Source organism: Macrotis lagotis, chromosome 5, assembly GCF_037893015.1.
Source record: "Macrotis lagotis isolate mMagLag1 chromosome 5, bilby.v1.9.chrom.fasta, whole genome shotgun sequence".
Taxonomy (NCBI): Eukaryota; Metazoa; Chordata; class Mammalia; order Peramelemorphia; family Peramelidae; genus Macrotis; species Macrotis lagotis.
Genome location: NC_133662.1, coordinates 205,910,639 through 205,929,280, shown reverse-complemented (window position 1 = coordinate 205,929,280; position 18,642 = coordinate 205,910,639).

The following is an 18,642-nucleotide window of genomic DNA, read 5'->3' as shown; positions in this document are numbered from 1 at the left end:
GACATGTGATACCTAGGGGTAAGACGAGGTAAACCCCAAGACGGGCAACTTCTCCTGACCCAGCCACCTAAGACGGGCAAGGTCCTGGGTTGAAGGAGATGACCTAAGACAGGGTTCCTCGCCCCCGGCGGATACCTAGGGGTAAGACGAGGTAAACCCCAAGACGGGCAACTTCTCCTGACCCAGCCACCTAAGACGGGCAAGGTCCTGGGTTGAAGGAGATGACCTAAGACAGGGTTCCTCGCCCCCGGCGGATCCCCAAGTCTGGCTAGCCGCCATGCATGACATGTGACACCTAGGGGTAAGACGAGGTAAACCCCAAGACGGGCAACTTCTCCTCACCCAGCCACCTAAGACAGGCCCTGAGGGTGTCGGGCGCCTAGGACGGGCAAGGTCCTGGGTTGAAGGAGATGACCTAAGACAGGGTTCCTCGCCCCCGGCTATTAGAGGCCAGTAGAAATGACACCGCTTAAGGCTAACCTCAGCACCGCTTAAGGTCACACCAAGTGATAACCTTGTAAAACAGAAAGGGGGAGATGTTGGGGGCGGGGGGAAGAGGCTTGGCGGTCGCTTAGAGGGGGAAACATAATCACCTTATAAGGGAATGTTACAGAACTCGGCCCCTCATTGGGTAAGAGCTCATGGGAGGGAAGACAGAGGGGATAAAAGGGTCGGCTGAGAGGTGGGGGGGAGCGGGAATGTGATCACAGAAGAATAAAGACTCATTACCCACCTCAGGCGCTCTGTCTGGTTCTTCCCCCATCAAAGAGTGGGGGCCGGAGGTACCCCGAAGACTCATCACGCGTTGGACTGGTGAGTAAGAGGACGGACTAGCATAAAGAAGCCGGCGTTGTGAATAAAAACCCGGCAGATTTCTATTTTGCCCTCTGCTTCTAGGATATCTGGGCAATTTTCCTGAAGGAATTCTTTAAAAATGAAGTCAAGGCTCCTTTTCTTGATCATGACTTTCAGGTATCCCAATAATTTTTAAATTATCTTTCCTGAATTTGTTTCCCAGATCAGTTGCTTTTTCAATGAGGTGTTTCACATTTTAGTCTAATTTTTCATTCTTTTGGTGTTGAAGTATTGTGTCCTGACTTCTCATAAAATCATCACCTTCCTTTAGTTCCATTCTACAGCTGAGAGATTTGTTTTCCTCAGAGAACTTTATTATCTCCTTTTCCAATTGGTCACTTTTGTTTTTTTAAAGCATTCTTCTCCTCAATGACTTTTTGAACTGTTTTATCCATTTGACCTATGCTGTTTTTAGCATGCTATTTTCTTCAGCATTTTTTTGGATCTCCTTGACTAAGCTGCTGACTTCATTTTCATGTTTTTTTTCCTGCATCTCTTTCATTTCTTTTATCAAATTTTCTTCTATCTACCTTACTTGATTTTCAAAATCTTTTTTGAGCTCTATCATAGCCTGAGCCCAACTTTCCACTTTTCTTGAAGTCTTTAGATGCAGGAGCTTATACTTCCTTATTTTCAGCTTGAGTATTTTGATCCTTCTTGGGATCATAGACAATGTATTTTTCAAGGGCTTCCTCTTTCTTCTCTGTTTGTTCATTTCTCCAGTCTGTGCCTGGTTTTGAGATGTCCTGAGCTTTTGAGTATTTTGGGGATTCCCCCCCATAAGGATCTCAGTGTGTGAATCTCTGACTGCCCTCCTGGTCTGTGAATGACCATAAGCATACCCCTTTGCCATGAGGCTGAGGTAGGGGGGCCCTGTTCTATGGGAGGGGGGTTTATACTGCAATCAGGATCTGAATGTGGTCAGAGCCCCAGAGTCCTGTTCCAGGGACAAAGGTCAAACCTTGGAAGTCTCCCCTACCTTGCGTGGGCTGAGCACTCAGGGCTCAGTTACCTAGAGGCTACTGCTTGCCGACCTATGTCAGCTTCCATTTCCTGGATCTGGGTTGTCATGGCCTCTGCCACTATGCTGACCTTGGCCAACTGCTGCAACCACCCTGATGGCCTGAGCTTTGCACTCTCTCTGGCAGAGGTCCCCTGATGATCCTCCAAGTTGTGCCTGGTGCTCCCCTGGGTGTAAATCAAGAAACTGCCCCCGCTGCCATTAGCTGTGACTCCCAGGCACCTGGGGCTGCCTCCTGGAGGCTGATTTTTCTTCATTCTTGTGGCCACTACTTTAACCCCGTGGAGTGGAGCCTTTTCACTATTTTCCAGGTTACCTTGGTCTAGAGAATTGCCTCACTAGAACTTTCTATGAGTTCTCTCTCTCAAAAATTTAGTTAAGAGTCATAATTTTAAGATTTTGGAAATATTATGGAGAGAACGCCTAGGAGAGGCTCTTTTCCTGTTGCCATCTTGGCTCCGCCCCTCTATTTGTACTATGTTTAATGGTTAGTGGTCTATGGTACAAATGAACTAAATTACTGATTCTGATATTTGAACAAAAGTGCTGTAACCATGTATTTTAAGTTCACTGCAATCATGCTCAGGGAACAGAGCCATGATGGCAGATTGGAGGCAACAATCAATTCTATCAAACAATTCTAAAAATAACATTCAAATCAAATTTTGGAATGGCAGAGCTAATAAAATTGAAGATGAATCATTTTTTCCAATCTGAGACAATTTAATAGGTGATTAGCAGAGATCTATGATACCAGGGTGGGATCCATTACGAGAACACAGGATGTATCAGCACCAGGGATGGAGCTTGAAGGCAGTTGCAACAGCAGTGAAGGCAGTGGCAACAGCAACTTCAGGACTTCCTTGAAAGCCCAGAGATGATAAGAAGAATAGACAACTTAACAGAAAAAATTACAGGGGATTCTTTGCTAGCTGAAGTTGATTGGCAACTGAAATATCACCCATCATATTCCAAGATGTCACACTCTTTTAACATGGAAGCCTAAATCTTTTGTAATTCTGACTATGGGTCATAATATTTGAATTGTTTCTGCCTGAATGCAGTATTTTCTCCTTGATTGTGAATTCAGCTATTTCACTATAATATTCCTGGGATTATTACTTTTGGGATCTCTTTCAAGAGACATTTGATACATCATTTTCATTTCCATTCTATACTTTCTATCAAAGGTTTTCCTCTATAATTTCTAGAAATGTGAGGTTTACGATTTTAAAATTTTTATATCGCCTTTCGTGTAATCCAATATTTCTTAAATTATCTCTACTCAATCTATTACACAGATGAAAATTTTCCAATGTTCTTCTTTTCAAAGTTTCTTCTTTTTTGGTCTCTTTAGTTTTATTATTTCTTGATGTCTCATGCAATTATTAGCTTCTTTCTCTCCTTGCCCAGTTCAAATTTGTAAGGAATTGCTTTCCTCAGTGAGCTTGTGTATTTCTTTTCTCATTTGTTCAGTTCTTTTGAAGGAGTTATTTTCTTAGAGTTTTTTTGTCTTTTATATGAGAACTGTATATGAACAATAGAGTTATTGATTTGAGTTAGCTACCCCTAGTGCCAGTAAAGGGTCTTTAAAAATATCTTTCTGATTAGTTGCCTGACACTCTTACCATGTATGGACTGTCTTTTTGAAACTGCTATTCCTGCTGCTCTCATTTCAGTTGCACACCTCTAAGACCCTTGGCTGCTGCTGCTGCTGCTGCTGCTACATGAGCTGTATCCCACACCCTTATCATAGATATTTCCTGATGATTTCCTAAACTGCCTTAGGCTGAAAAAATTTTACCTTAATCTTTTTTTTTTTTGCCTTGTTACTCCAGAATTTGACTAAAAATGTTATTTTGAAGTAATTTGGAGGGTAAAACAGGGAGAGTTTGCCTGGGTTGCTCCCTCTAATCTTCCACTTTGGCTTCTCACTGTTAACCAACTTTAACATAGCTTTATTTTCATTCAAATATTAGTGATGCTCATGTTTTCTACTTTACATTTAATTCAAATCACATTTATAATAGGTTGAACTTCTTGGGATCACATAGATGATCAGAAATTATTCATATTATACTTCTTTGGGTTTCTCTTTTCTATTTTTAATTACTTCTACCTCCTTAGTAACATTTTAAATTAATGTTGAATTCTTCATTATGATCTTTCATTTGCTGTGATTCTTTGAATTACTCTGATCATTTAAACTTTGATTTCAATTATTTTTCAAAGAAAACTTTCTTTTTATTATAAATGAGCATTTACTTTATCAACCTCAGTCTCCATTTATGCGATGATGATGTTTGTCCTTCATTTTCAAAGAAGGTCATGACTTCACAGAGGTGATGCCATAACAAGCGCATGAATTGGATTTGAGTAAGAGACCATATTTGTAAAATGAGAATAAATCAGAGAATTGTTTCTGGAGGAAATGATAAGACATGTAATATGCTTTTAAGCCTAAAAAAAATTATATAATTACTATTGTTTTTATAATATTACCTTTAACTTTCTGTCCTAGCATCTGACAATGCAAAATATTTTTGCCTGGAGGGTAGGAAATATAAATGCCTTTATAACCACTTTACAGATGCAGAAACTAAGGCTTAAGAAGTTTAATTCACTGACACATAATTAGTATGTAATAGAGCTATCACTTAATTCTAATTTGCCATTTTAGTGCTGTAGAGTTTCCAGGGATATTTCTTGTATTATCTCATCTAAACTACACCAGGTCCCTTTAATGGTAAGTTACTACAGGATTTTCCTTTCCATCCCATGCTCTGGGAGGCACTGCCTTCTTTTCTGATAACAATACTTCCCTCTTCTCCATGTCCACTTAAGACATCAGTACAATTTCCAGCCCAGACTCCATGGCCACCATTCAGGGGACTATCCTTTGTGGAAAGGCATCCTGCAACTGCTACTGCACTTCTTTTTTTAAAAAAATTTCATTTATTTCTTTATTTACACATCAGTAAAAGAGTCTTGTTGTAAGAGTAAACATAATCCTTCCTTCCACCACAAAAATAGAAAAACCTCACAAAATGTAAAATGAGAGAAAAAGAAAAAGAAAATTGTACTTTAGTCTGTGTTCAGATAACATCAGCTCTATCTCTGGGGTAGATAGTATTCTTTCTCATAAGTCCATCAAAGAAGGTGCTTCAATATTTTTTCCTATTACTATTGCTAATTGTATTTCCCTCCATCTACTCCTCCCCACCCGCATTTATTTTATATTTTTTTCCCTTTTCACTTCATCCCTCCTTAAAAGTGATTTGAGGTGCAGCTGAATGACATAGCAGACACAGTACTGGCCCTGGAGCTAAGAGGACCCACATCCAAATCCCACCCCAGACACCCAACAACCACACCAGCTGTGTGGATCAGGCCATCCATTCCCACCACCATGCAAAAACAAACAAACAAAAAAAAGTGTGTTGTATCTAACCACCCGCTCCCAGGATTGTCCCTCTTCTCCATCACCTACACCCCCTCTCCGTTCCCTCTTACCCCTTCCTCTCCTTTTTTCTCTGGGATAAGATAGATTTCTATACCCACTTAAGTGTGGATGGTGTTTCTTCTCTGAGCTATCCCCCCCATTTATTTATTTATTTATTTATTCTTATTTTGTACAAATAATTTTTTATACATTACTAAAATATTCTTGTTTAAGAGTAAACATAATACCCTCTCCCGCCCCCCCAAAAAAATAGACCCACATGAGTGATAAAGTAAAGGGGAAAGAAAAAAATTAAAATTCAAATAATATTAATAACAATAATGATGATGATGATGATTATAATTGTAGGTATGGCCAAGTGGCACAGTGGACTGAGCACAGGCCCTGGAGCCAGGAGCACCTGAGCCCAAATCTGGCCCCAGACACTCAACCATCACCCAGCTGTGTGACTCCATGCAAGGTACCCCAACCTCATTGCCCTATAAAAAACTAAAAAGAGACCCAAAATAAAATGAAATAGTAATAATAATAGTAGGGGTGGCCAGGTGGAAGACACAGAACTGGCCCTTGAGCCAGGAGCACCCGGGTTCAAATCTGGCCTCAGACACCCAACAATCCCCCACCTATGTGGCTCCAGGCAGGCCACCCAGCCCCATTTGCCCTGCAACCCCCCCAAAAAAACCCAATAATAACAAATGTGCTTTGGTCTGTGTTCCAACACCACCAGCTCTGTCGCAGGTAGATCACATTATTTATGATAAGTCCATCACAAAAGTTACTTCCATATTTTTCCACCTTTACCATTGCTGATCACAACTCCCTCCATTTGTACTTCTCCACTACCATGTACACTTTTTTTCCTCTCTCCTTTCACTTTGTCTCTGCTGTAGGGTAGCTGAATGGTGCAGCAGACAGATCCCCAGCCCTGGGACTAAAAGGCCCCCAGACCACATTCCACCCCTTAGGCCCAGCATACACCTGGCCTTGTTGTCCCAGACAGGCCATCCAATCCCAGCCCCTCGCAAGAAGTAAAAAAGAAATGCTATATCTGACCACTCTCACCCCATGGTCCATCCTCTCCTCCATCACTCACATCCCCCCTTTCCCCCTGTCCCCTTCTCTCCTTCTTACTACAGATGTCTATACTCCATTGAGTATATATGCTGTTTCCTCTCCTAACCACCTCTGATAAGAGTGAAGATTCCCTCATTCTCCCTTGCTTTCCCCCTTTCATATCATTGGAATAGCTCATTGTAATAAAGAAAAAACTTATTATATAAAATATCTTACCCTATTACTCCTCTCCTTTTTCTTTCTCCCATTTTTATTTCCCTTTTATCTATTGGCTCCATTTTTTACACCACATTATATCTTCAAATTCAGCTTTCTCCCATGCTTCATCTATAAAAGCTCTTTCTTCCTGCTGTATTAAATGAGAAGGATCATATGAGTATTATCAGTTTCATTTTTTTCTATACAGGAATACATGTAGTTCATCTTCATTAAGTTCCTCATAGTTTCTCTTCTCCTCCACTCTCTATGCTTCACCTGAGGAATATTTGAAGACCAAACCTTCTGTTCAGCTCTGGCCATTCCAACAGGACCATTTGAAATTCCCTTGGTTCACTGAAAGTCCATCTTTTTCCCTGGAAGAGGATATTTAGTTTTGCTAGGTAATTGATACTCAGTTGCATTCTAAGCTCTTTTGCCTTCTAGAATATTATATTCCAAGCCCTATGAGCCCTTAATGTAGTTGCTGCTAAGTCCTGTGTGATCCTGACTGCAGTTGCCCAATATTTGAATTGTGTCCTTCTGGCTGCTTCTAATATTTTCTCTTTGACTTAGGAGTTATGGAACTTGCTTTAATATTCCTGGAGGTTGTTATTTTTGGATCTCTTTCTCAGGGAGATTGGTAGATTCTTTCAATTTCTATTTTGCCCTCTGCTTCTAGGATATCTGGGCAATTTTCCTGTAGAAATTCTTTGAAAATGATGTCAAGGCTCTCTTCCTGATCAGGTATCCCAATAATTTTTAAATTATCTTTCCTAAATCTGTTTTCCATATCAGTTGTTTTTTCAATGAGATGTTTCACATTTTCTTCTATTTTTTCTTTCTTTTGGTTTTTTAAGTATTGTGTCCTGATTTCTCATAAAATCAGCAACCTCCTTCAGTTCCATTCTTTGTCTGAAGGATTTGTTTTCCTCAGAGAGCTTTCTTATCTCCTTTTCCATCTGGCCAATTCTTCTTTTTAAAGCATTCTTCTCCTCAATAACTTTTTGAACTGTTTTATCCATTTGACCTATGCTAGTTTTTAACAAGTTATTTTCTTCAGCATGTTTCTGGATTTCCTTGACTAAGCTACTGACTTCATTTTCATGTTTTTCCTGCATCTCTCTCATTTCTTTCCTAATTTTTCTTTATCTCCCTCACTTGCTTTTCAAAATCTTTTTTGAGCTCTGTCATAGCCTGAGCCCAATTTTTATTTTTCTTGGAGTCTTTAGATGCAGGAGCTTGTACTTCCTCATCTTCAGATTAAGTGTTTTGATCTTTCTTGGGATCACAGCCAAAATATTTCTCAGTGGTGTTCCTCTTTTTTCTCTGCTTATTCATTTCTCTATCCTGTGCCTGGTTTTGGGGTGCTTCCTGAGCTTTTGAATATTGTTGAGACACCCCCAACAAGGATCTCAGTGTGTGAGGCTCTGTCTACCCTCCTTGTCTGTGAATGACCATAAGTTCCCCCTCTACCGTGGTGGGGGGGGTAAAGTGAGGGGGGTCTGCTGTTCTATGAGGGGCCTAGAGTGCAATCAGGATATGAATGTGGCCAGAACCCCAGAGTCCTGTTCCAGGGACAGAGGATAGAGCTCCGCAGTCTCTCTCTACTCCCCTCCCTAGGTTCAGCACTTATGCCCTGGGGGCTCCTGCTTATTGGCTTTGCTTGCTTCCAGTTCCTGGATCCAGGCTGCTGCAGCCAAGCTGCTGGTTGTGTGCCCTGAGGGCTGGGTTTCACATCCTTGCTCTGGCAGAGGTCCCCCTACTGATCCACCAATTGTCCCCAGTACTGCCCGGGGTGTAGGTCAAGAAACAGCTCTCACTGCTGTGAGCCACAGATCCCAGTGCCCTGGGGCTGCCTCTGGGAGGCTGAAGTTCCTTCTCTCTGGTAGACCACCCTCCATCCCCATGGAGCAGAGCCTTTCCACTCTTTTCCAGGTTCCCTTGAGTTGGAGAACTGCCTCACTGTATCCCTCTGTGGATTCTGTCTCTCAAAAATTTACTTAGAGTCCTTAGTTTATAAGTTTTGATGGAGAGCTCCTAAGAGACGAGCCTATCCTGTCACCATCTTGGTTCACTCATTCCCCCTCACTTTCCTCTCTTCAATCCATTGAAAAAGCTTTTCTTGTATCTTTTACATAAAATATCTTAGCCCATTCTACCTCTCATTTTCCTTTCTCCTAGTACATTCCTTTTCTACCCATTGACTCAAGCTTTATACCATGTCTTCATATTCACCCTCTCCCATGGTGTATATATATATATATATCTTCTAACTGTTTTATTAATTGAGATGGTTAGTTTAAGCTATTAGTATCATCTTCTCATGCAGGAATACATGCAATTAAACATCCTTAAGCTCCTCATAATTAGTCCTTTCTGTCCATCCTCTCTATGCTCCACCTTAGTACTGTACTTGGAGATCAAACTTTCCATTCAGCTCTAGTCCTTTCAACATAAGTCTGAAATCCCCCTATTTCACTGAATATCCACCTTTTCCCATGGAGGAAGATACTGAGTTTTGCTGAATAGTTGATTCTCAGGTGCAGTTCAAGTTCTTTTGCTTGACAGAATATCATGTCCTGAGTTCTATGAACCCTTAATATAGATGCTGCTAAATCCTATTAATCCTAATTGTAGCTCCATGATATTTGAATTGTTTCTTTTTGGCTGCTTAGAATATTTTCTCTTAGATTTGGAAGTTCTAGAATGTGGCTATAATATTCATGGAAGTTATTTTTTGGGATCTCTTTCAGCATGTAAATGATGGATGTCCTCAATTTCTGTTTTGCCCTCTGCTTCTGGGATATCAGGGCAATTTTCTTGTAGAAATTAATTCTCTAAAAATGAAGTCTAGACTCTTTTCAGGTAGTCCAATAATTTTTGAATTGTTTCTTCTGGATCAGTTTTCCAAGTGAATTTTTTTTTCCAATGAGATATTTCACATTTTCTTCGCATCTTCATTCTTCTGGTTTTGTTTTATTGTTTCTTGATTTCTTGCATAGTCAGAAATGGGAGGAAATGTGTGGGGAAATGAATGAACCTTCATTCTAATTAGAAATGGCTCTGAGAGGAAACAACACACACAGTTAAGAGGGTATAGAAATCTATCTTATCCCAGAGGAAAAAGGAGAGGAAGGGGATGGGAGAAAGGGGTCGAGGGAAGGGAGAGGGGGTGTAGGTGATAGATGTAAAATTTCATTTTACAATTGAAGGAGTTGTTTTCTTCAGATCTTTCTTATCTCCTTTTCCATCTGCCAATTCTGTTTTTAAGGCATTCTTCTTCTCAATAATTTGAACTTCTTTTTCCATTTGACCTAAACTAGTTTTTAACATGCTATTTTCTTCAGTATTTTTTTGGATTTCCTTGATTAAGTTGCAGACTTGGATTTCATGATTTTCCTACATCACTCTTATTTCTCTTCCCAATTTTTCCTCCTTTACTTAATTTTCAAAATCTCTTTTGAGTTCATCCGTAGTCTGAGACCAATTCCTATATTTCTTGGAGGCTTTGGATAAAGAAGTTTGGCCTTTGTCATCTTCTGAGTGTGTGTCTTGATCCTTCATAGGACCAAAGAAATTATCATGATCAAGTTCTGTTTTTTCCTGGTTACTCATTCCCCCAGTCTATGTGCTGGTTTAGAGGTGCTTCCCAAGCTTTTGAGTATTATTGGAATACCTTTGCAAGGATCTCAATTTCTTCAAGGTCTAATGAGAGGTTCTGACTGCTCTCTTGGCCTGTGCTCTGTTCTGTGGATGACCACAAGAACTCCCCTCTGCCCTGGAACTATGGGGAGAGTCCCTATTATGTTGTGTTAATAAGGGCCCCAGACTGAGACCAGAGTCTTGACAGAGTATCAGAGTCCTGCCCCAAGATAGCAGAGAGACCTCGAAAGTCTCCCTCCCATGCCCTTACCTTCTATGGGCTAGGCACTCTAGAAGCACCTGCCAGGCAACTACCTGCTGGGTGGCTCTGTGAACCTTCTTCCCTTTCAGGGACAGGGGCTTCACTGAGAGCCAGCAACTGGGCTGATTAAAGAAAACTTCTGAAAAAAATTATAGAATTGCATCTGAATAACCACACAGTATATGATATAATAGACAGGAATAAGGAGATTTACCCATTTATAAGTGATAGCTAGGATGTTTATTTTGAATTAATAGTGCAAAAAACATTTAGTTGACTAGCCTGAATATTATAGAAAATGAATATTAAAATAGCTCTTGAAAATAGGTATCATTATCATTGTCTTCATCATCATCATCATCATCATCATCTGCAACATCATTCCTATTTCACAGTTTCAGAAATTAAATTTCAAAGAAATTAAACAATTTTCCTTTAATTATTTGAGCTCTGACTTTCTTGATTCCAATCCCAATATTCTATCTACTGCACCAAAAAGCTGCATATGATCATGGAGTCAGAAAGATGAATTAAAATCCAGCTTCAGACACTTATTAGCTGTGTGATCCTTACAAAGTTTAATTATCCTTTATCCACCTCAGTTTCCTCATTTGAAAAACAGGGATAATAATATCACCTATTTCCAGGTTTGTTGTAAAGATAAAACAAATAATGTTAGTAAAGCACTTTTCATATCTTAAAACACTATGTAATTTTACACTAATTAGTCTTTACTGTACAATTGATGCTTTTGCCCCTTCACACAGTGACTAAAATAATACCCTTGCCTCCACATTTGTTGCTAGTGTAAGAATAAACTGGCTGAACAGTTGATCTAAAATAAAAATAACTTAGCCGTTGTTGTTCCATCCTATTTCTGTTTTATTCCCCTCTCCTTCCCTTTCCTTTCTTTATAACAAGTATATTACTGTTCTATTACTCTGCATTTTTACCTCTGCCCTCTTTTTTATCTTAGTTGTTACAGGTTGGGAGATCATAGTATGAACATTTCAAATTCTCACCCAGGTCACAAAAATCTCAACCCCATGTGGCTGATTTGGCATCGCTTGAAGCATTACACAAGGTCAAAAGTAAAACCTGTGACCCATGAGTCACTGGGAAAAAAGTCATTAACTGCTATCTGCCCACTGTTCCAACTCTTGGGCTATATAACACATTTATAGATCATCTGGACAAAGGGTTCCCAATTGCTACTAAAAAAGAGAAAAAGAAAAAGGCAATAATGTGAAAGTAAAGGATGCCTTGAGGAGTAAAGGAGATATATAGATTTAAAATGATCTATCAAATTCCCTGGTTGTGACACTTCATGTGAAGCATGGCTTACAAGTCATTCAATTCCAAGTGAATATTTCCCACAGAATAGGAAGCATTCAATGGATTGTTTTCTTGTTTCTACAACTGATCTTCATATCACATATATGCAAGCAGTATAAATATGTACTTCCTTTGTCACTGGTGACTCAATACTAACTTTATCTTCAAAGTAGGTACTGACATTACAAATACATTTTGATAACATTTTGACTAAAACCTGGAACCAAAAATAAGGGACTAAATATTTCATTAGAAGAAAAAAATGATACAACCAAAGGATATTTAAGTACTCTGTACTTGTAGTGAAATGTTATATATATATATATATATATATATATATATATATATATATACATATATATATATATATATATATATATATATATATATGGATCTCACATTTCTCAAGTAAAAGTAGTCTTTCCCATGGTACTTGTTTGTAATCAGTGTCCTCAATGACTTCCCACCCTGTGAGATTCATGCTTTTTTTTAATAAATTGAACATGGGGAAATCTCCTCAGAATGTAGTTGGTCTTCTTTCAAAGTTACATCTATTTTTTTTTTCCTTTGGTTTTTGTGAAACAATGAGATTAAGTGATTTGTCCAAAGTCACACAGCTAGTCAGTATCAAGTTTGAGGATGAATTTGAACTCAGGTCCCCTGACTCCAGGGACAGTGCTCTATCCATTGCTGTTCCTAGAGCTCTATCAATTGCATGAAATAAAATGCAATCTGTGGTCTTGTTATTATTTAATTATCTCTTTTGCTGTATAATAGAAATAATTTCTTTTTCCAGTTTTGCATCTCTCTGATGACATTTATTGGTTTTCATTCTCATATTGATTCATTCCCAAATTTCATTCTCTTTATTAGTAATATGCTTTTGCCAATCATACCTACCATGTTCCTATTCTTTGCCTTTGTTCCCACTTGCACAGTCTCCAGAGACTGTGATATTCCACAAGTCATACAATATCACTGGAAAGAAAGTTAGTGTTAAGAAGTTGGGAATTTGCTTCATAGAGAAAGTTGCATCTTTATTGGAGGCTCTACAACATTCAAGATTTGATGCTATCAGTATGACTTCATCCACTAACAGAATACTGAAATAAGGTAACAATCCATAGTATGTCTTTCTTCAATTTGGATTTTACTTTGGATATATTCTGTGATGGTAGGAAGCACCTCTGAAAAGCATTTCTTCCTGGTTATACTTTTAATGATATTAGAGTACAATTACATAAAATCATTAAGTTGTTTACACCTTTCAAGAAATTGATTACAGAAATGAAAATTAAAACAATCTTGAAATATCATTTTATATTTACCATATTGTCTAAAACAAGAGAAGGGGAAAGTGACAGATGCTGGAGAAGATGTGGAAAAATTGGGACACCAAATTTGGAGAGCAATCTCCAAAACACTTTGGAATTATGTCCAAAGATTATTAAACTACCTATATCCTTTGATCCAGCAATAATAATGGCATAATGTTACTAATAATGTTTATCCTTCATTCTCAAAGAAGACCATGACATCAGGAAGGTGATTCCATGACAAGCATGTAAATTAGATTTGAGTAAGGAAGTACTGTGATAAGTCATCAGCCTCACTTTCTCCTCCACAGTCATCTGGGTCAAGTGGTCAGATATGAATCAGAATGACTGGCCCTGGATGTGAGGCAGTCAGGGTTAAGTGTCTAGCCCAATGTCAAGTTCCTGAGACCAGTTAGCATCAAGTGTCTGAGGCCAGATTTAAACTCTTGTCCTCCTGACTCCAAGTCCAGTGGTCTATCCATCAATAACCCCAATTTATCTGTGACGAGCCCTCTTTTGTTTAGAATTTTTGTCAGCAAACATATATAGGCATAAATGTTTTATTCAACAAACTGCAAATGACAGAAAACTGGAAGAAAGAGCTAATATAGTGAATTGCACAGTCATTCTTAAGCTTAATTTTCAACAGAAATTAAAATTAAATTTCATCTTCAGATAAATTAACTTGTATGATATTGTTCACAATATTGTTCACAATAGAAGGCAAAAAGCTTAAAGCACTGAAGTCTTTTTGGGAAAAAATATCTGATTTTTTCCCCACCAATTCAAAGCATACTACAATGGCACAGGGAGAAAACAAAATGAAACTTGTATCCAAGTATTAGGCTGAGCACTGGGGAAGGAAGAAACTCACCAAGCAGCCCTTGCTTTCCAGGAGCTCATCATCCAATGTGCCTGAAAAAGTCAGATTGACTGGGAGTATGGCTTCCATTTAACTCTAAAAATAGTCTTCTTAGCCACAAGATAAAAGAGGCATAGTTTACTGAGGATAAGAATAATCAACATTTCTATAGAGCGAATGTTTGTGTGTTTGTGTGCCTGTGTATGTGTGTGTGTGTGTGTGTGTGTGTGTGAGAGAGAGAGAGAGAGAGAGAGAGAGAGAGAGAGAGAGAGAGAGATTTTCCATTATTTCTTTATTTCTTCCTTTGATCTTCATAATAGGCTGGGAGCTGGGTGCTGTTGTCACTTCCATTTTATAGGTAATCAAACAGGCAAGCAAGTGAATGTGATTTACCTGGGTCCCACAGTTAGCACATGTCTGATTCAGATTTGAACTCAGGTCTTCTTAATTCCTCACTTCCTAACTCTATTCACTGCAGCAGCTATATGTCTGTTAGCCAGGAGTTTGAGAAAAAAGGATGGAAAGAGTTTGAGTGGACTATTCCCAGAAACCTTGAGGGTCTTCTCCTTCCATATTGATTTTTAGTGGAGGTAGGGAGGACTAGGAATAAGAGGTATTTTTTGTTTCATATTTTTCTTACCTATCATTAATTATTGAATGGGCATTATATCAGTCAAACTGAAACCTGAGAAAGACCTTAGCTTAAAAAGTTCAAAGTGTCTCAGAACATCCACAGTCATCTCTAGTCATTTTGATCTATATTTGACACTGGACCCTGCTTTGGAGGAGAAAGTGAGACTGGTGACTTTGTACCATCTTCCCTCACTTGAATCCAATTCACTTGTATATCATGACCTGATGTCATGGTCTATTTCAGGAATGAAGGATAAACAATAACAACAATAATCAATACCTGATCTATAGCCAAAGATGATTATGGAATAAGGAAAATAAACTATATGCTCTAAAATGCATAAAGTAAATATAATACAAAAGAAGTAGGTATGTATTTCCTTAAAATATCTCTATTAGGTCATCTCCTTTCAGTCAAATAGTTTATTGAGAGGTGAGAAGATTTCAAGTTTTGATTCTGTATATTTTTTAATTTCTTAAAAAGGATTTTATCTAGTGGAAGGACTCAAGCATTTCTTAAAAACCTAAATATGTCAGTCATGTGCTCCATGCTTATCTCAGTTGATAATCATAATAATAATCCTATGACTCAGGTAAATCATTATCTTAAATTTTTCAGCTGAGGAAATTGAAACAGAGAGAGGTAAAATGAGCTGCCCAAGATCAGATAGCAAATTAGTAGCTGAAGTGAAATTTGAACTCAGCTTTCTATAAAATGCCTTAGTAGGAAGAGAAGATTTTAGTAGTCAAAGAGTTTGAATTGTATTCTACCTTTTAAAACGTACACAATCAATGGCTAAATTTTGAGATATAGACCAATAATTTTATCCTTAACTTTAATTTTCAATAAAACCTAAAATTAAAGTTCATTTTCAGTTGAAGTAACTCGTGTTTTCATCCCCCATAGAAGGCAAAAAGAGCAAAACATTAATGTCTCTATTTGGGTAAAATAACTGATTTTTCCCCTCCAGTTTAAAGTATTTTGCCAGAGAGGAGCAGGAAAAAAATAAAATGAAATATTTATCACTTACTAAATGGCAAAACCTTGAAGAAGCACGTACCTATCAAAACATTGACATACTCCCACTTATATGCTAATTCTTTCATGTTGTGCTGTATATTATGGTATATGAACACACTGACATTGGATTATGGAGAAGGAAAGGGCAAGGAATAATCTTTTTGCCATTCTACCTAGGGTTTATGACAGTCAGTATAATTCTGATTGAGTACAATAGTAGAGGTACCCTCTAGATTTCTTATTTTTAAAATTTGTGGTTCTGAGTTTCAATAACAATGATTTCCAGCTGATACCAGTAACAAACAATGGCAGCCTTGGTCCGGGGAAACTCCCTTCTGGCCCATCTGGAAAAGCGACTGCTTATGAGCCATTGTGGTCTCAATAGAGGTATCAGCCATGTGTGTCACCAAAGGAACAGACAGTATGGCAAGCTACCAGATGGGAAATTATCTCGACTGGAAGTCAATTCCTTTCAAAGAATTCAGGTTAGAGCATAAAGCAAAAATGTTCACAGAGGGCTTTCTTTTACTGCCTACAAGGAACAACCCTATCTGTGATTGTTATATTTTTCCCGTGGTGTATTTTATGCATACTTTACGACTTGATAGACCTTTTGCAGCTCATTCTAAGTGCTTCCTACTATCCCCTACTGAGACACCTATTATTTAAGGTTATTACTGGTGATACAAGTAAGAATAACATATTATTCTCACATGTATGATAGAACAAATCAGATATATTCACAGTTTGGGAGACACACTTTACTGGAGTTGATGGAGTGATTCATATTTCTTCCCTGAAGTGTGATATCAACAGTTATAGAAAAGAACACAGCTCACTTGTGGTTGAGTATGGCAGACCTTATGTTAAGGAGACACAGATAAGTGACCAGTCTTCATGCAAAAACTTACAATCTTTTTAAACAAAAATGTTGAATTGTTGCTTATCTTTTTTCAGAAAAAATCTATTTTTTTTAAATTTCAGTTGAATATTTTAAAAGAGTGAGAGTACAAAGTGTATAAAAATGTGTTAATGTCTAATTAGAGCTATAGGCTAGTTAGGGGGAACAATAGATAGAGTACCATACTGAAGTCAGGAGGACCTGAATTCAAATTTGACTTCACACACCTACTAACTATTTAACTCTTGGAAAGACACAGAAATCTGGGTAAAGTCACATAACCCTTCAATTTCCCTATTAATTAAAAATGATCTGGAGATGAAAATGGCAAATCATTCCATTACCTTTGCCAAGAAAACTTCAAATGAGGTCACAAAGAATCAGGCACAATGAATCAGTTAAACAAGAACAAAATACTATATACCAAAGACAAGTGTATTGATTTCTGCATCATCAAGGGGATGATGTAAGGGATGAGATCGGGTGTTGATTATTGTTGCTATTGTTTATCCTTCATTGAATTCTGCATCATCAAAGGGATGATGAAAGGGATGAGATCACATATCCGAAGGACTTTTGTTTATGCTTGATGAATCCAGTTAAACATGAATTGGAAGTAACTGAGTCAAGATCAAGAGCCTTCTTAGTCCAGGAAAATATTAAAACCATGCACTTAGAAAAATAGAGAATGTAAGAACTACATGGAGATAAGTCAAAACAATGAGAGATGAAATTAGTGAAGGCAAGAAGCAGTCAAGCCTGTAAGAACAAAACATTTGAGAATTCAGACTAAAATAACTGTCAAATAGAAAAGTAAGGAAGTAGAAGAGTCAAAAGAGCAAGAAGTGGAGGAGAATGAAGGAAAGATGAAGAACAGAAAACTACACACATACATATTAAGGGAGGTTGGAAAAGGCTTCCTGGATAAAGTAGAATTTTAGCTGGGACTTGAAGGAAACTTGGGAACTCAGGTAAACTTTGAATTTCTTATTCTACCAAATTAATCATTCTTCAACCACATTTTAAGTAACTACAATAATTAGTTGAAAGCACCTCTTTTAGCTCAACCAGGTAAGGACATTACAGTGACTCAAGAAGCATATTGGTACTGGGGGGGGGGGTCATACTTGATTATCCCCTGTCAGTCTTCTATAATGTAGCAAGCCATTTCGGAACTAAAATATTTCTGGGGCTAGCAAGAATAATTTCAGCCAAGTACTTGAAAGAAAATTGTTTAGAAGAAGGTAAAGAAACCTCTATATTCTTCCTCCCTCATACCTCTCTCTACTCCTCACTCTACTCTCCCAGATCAGGGAAAAAAAAACCTGGTGAATTGTGAAGGGTAGGAGAATTAGGACTTCTCATTGTTGTCTTAACATGTCCTTGAGACCTCAGAGGTAGGCTATTGTGTAGAGCAAGAGATGAGCACCGATTAGGCACACTATAGGGACCTTGCAAGATGCCCAGAAAACAGACAAATAAAAAAAATCTTTCTAGGGAATGTCTGTCACTACCTTTTCTGATAAAACTGGTTACTAAATTAGTAGGTCATGATGAAGCTATGCACAATTTATCTGGATATAAACAAAGCATTTAAGTCAATTTCTCATACTATTCATGTGGGGAAAATAGAGAAATGTCAACCACACAATAGTACAATTAGATTGATTTGAAAGATCAGCTCTATAGTCTTGCTTCTATTTTACATATTTAATAATGAATTGAATAAAAGCAAAGGTTACTTATCAAATTAATATATTGAATAAAGTTTGTAGTAATAACTAATCAACACACCTGTACACACACACACACACACACACACACACACACACACACACACACACACACACACACACAGACATGCATCTTTACTCAGTAATACACCCAGGATTTTGCTAGTAAAAGTATTTTTACTTGCTCATAGAACTTCTTTATCTATTATAAAAGCCTTGATTTGACTATTAAAGATCTTTACAACCTGACTTCTTGCCTTTACTATCTTTATACATATATTCTCCTCCGCTTACTTTCTGATAAAATGATAAGGTACTTAATATTT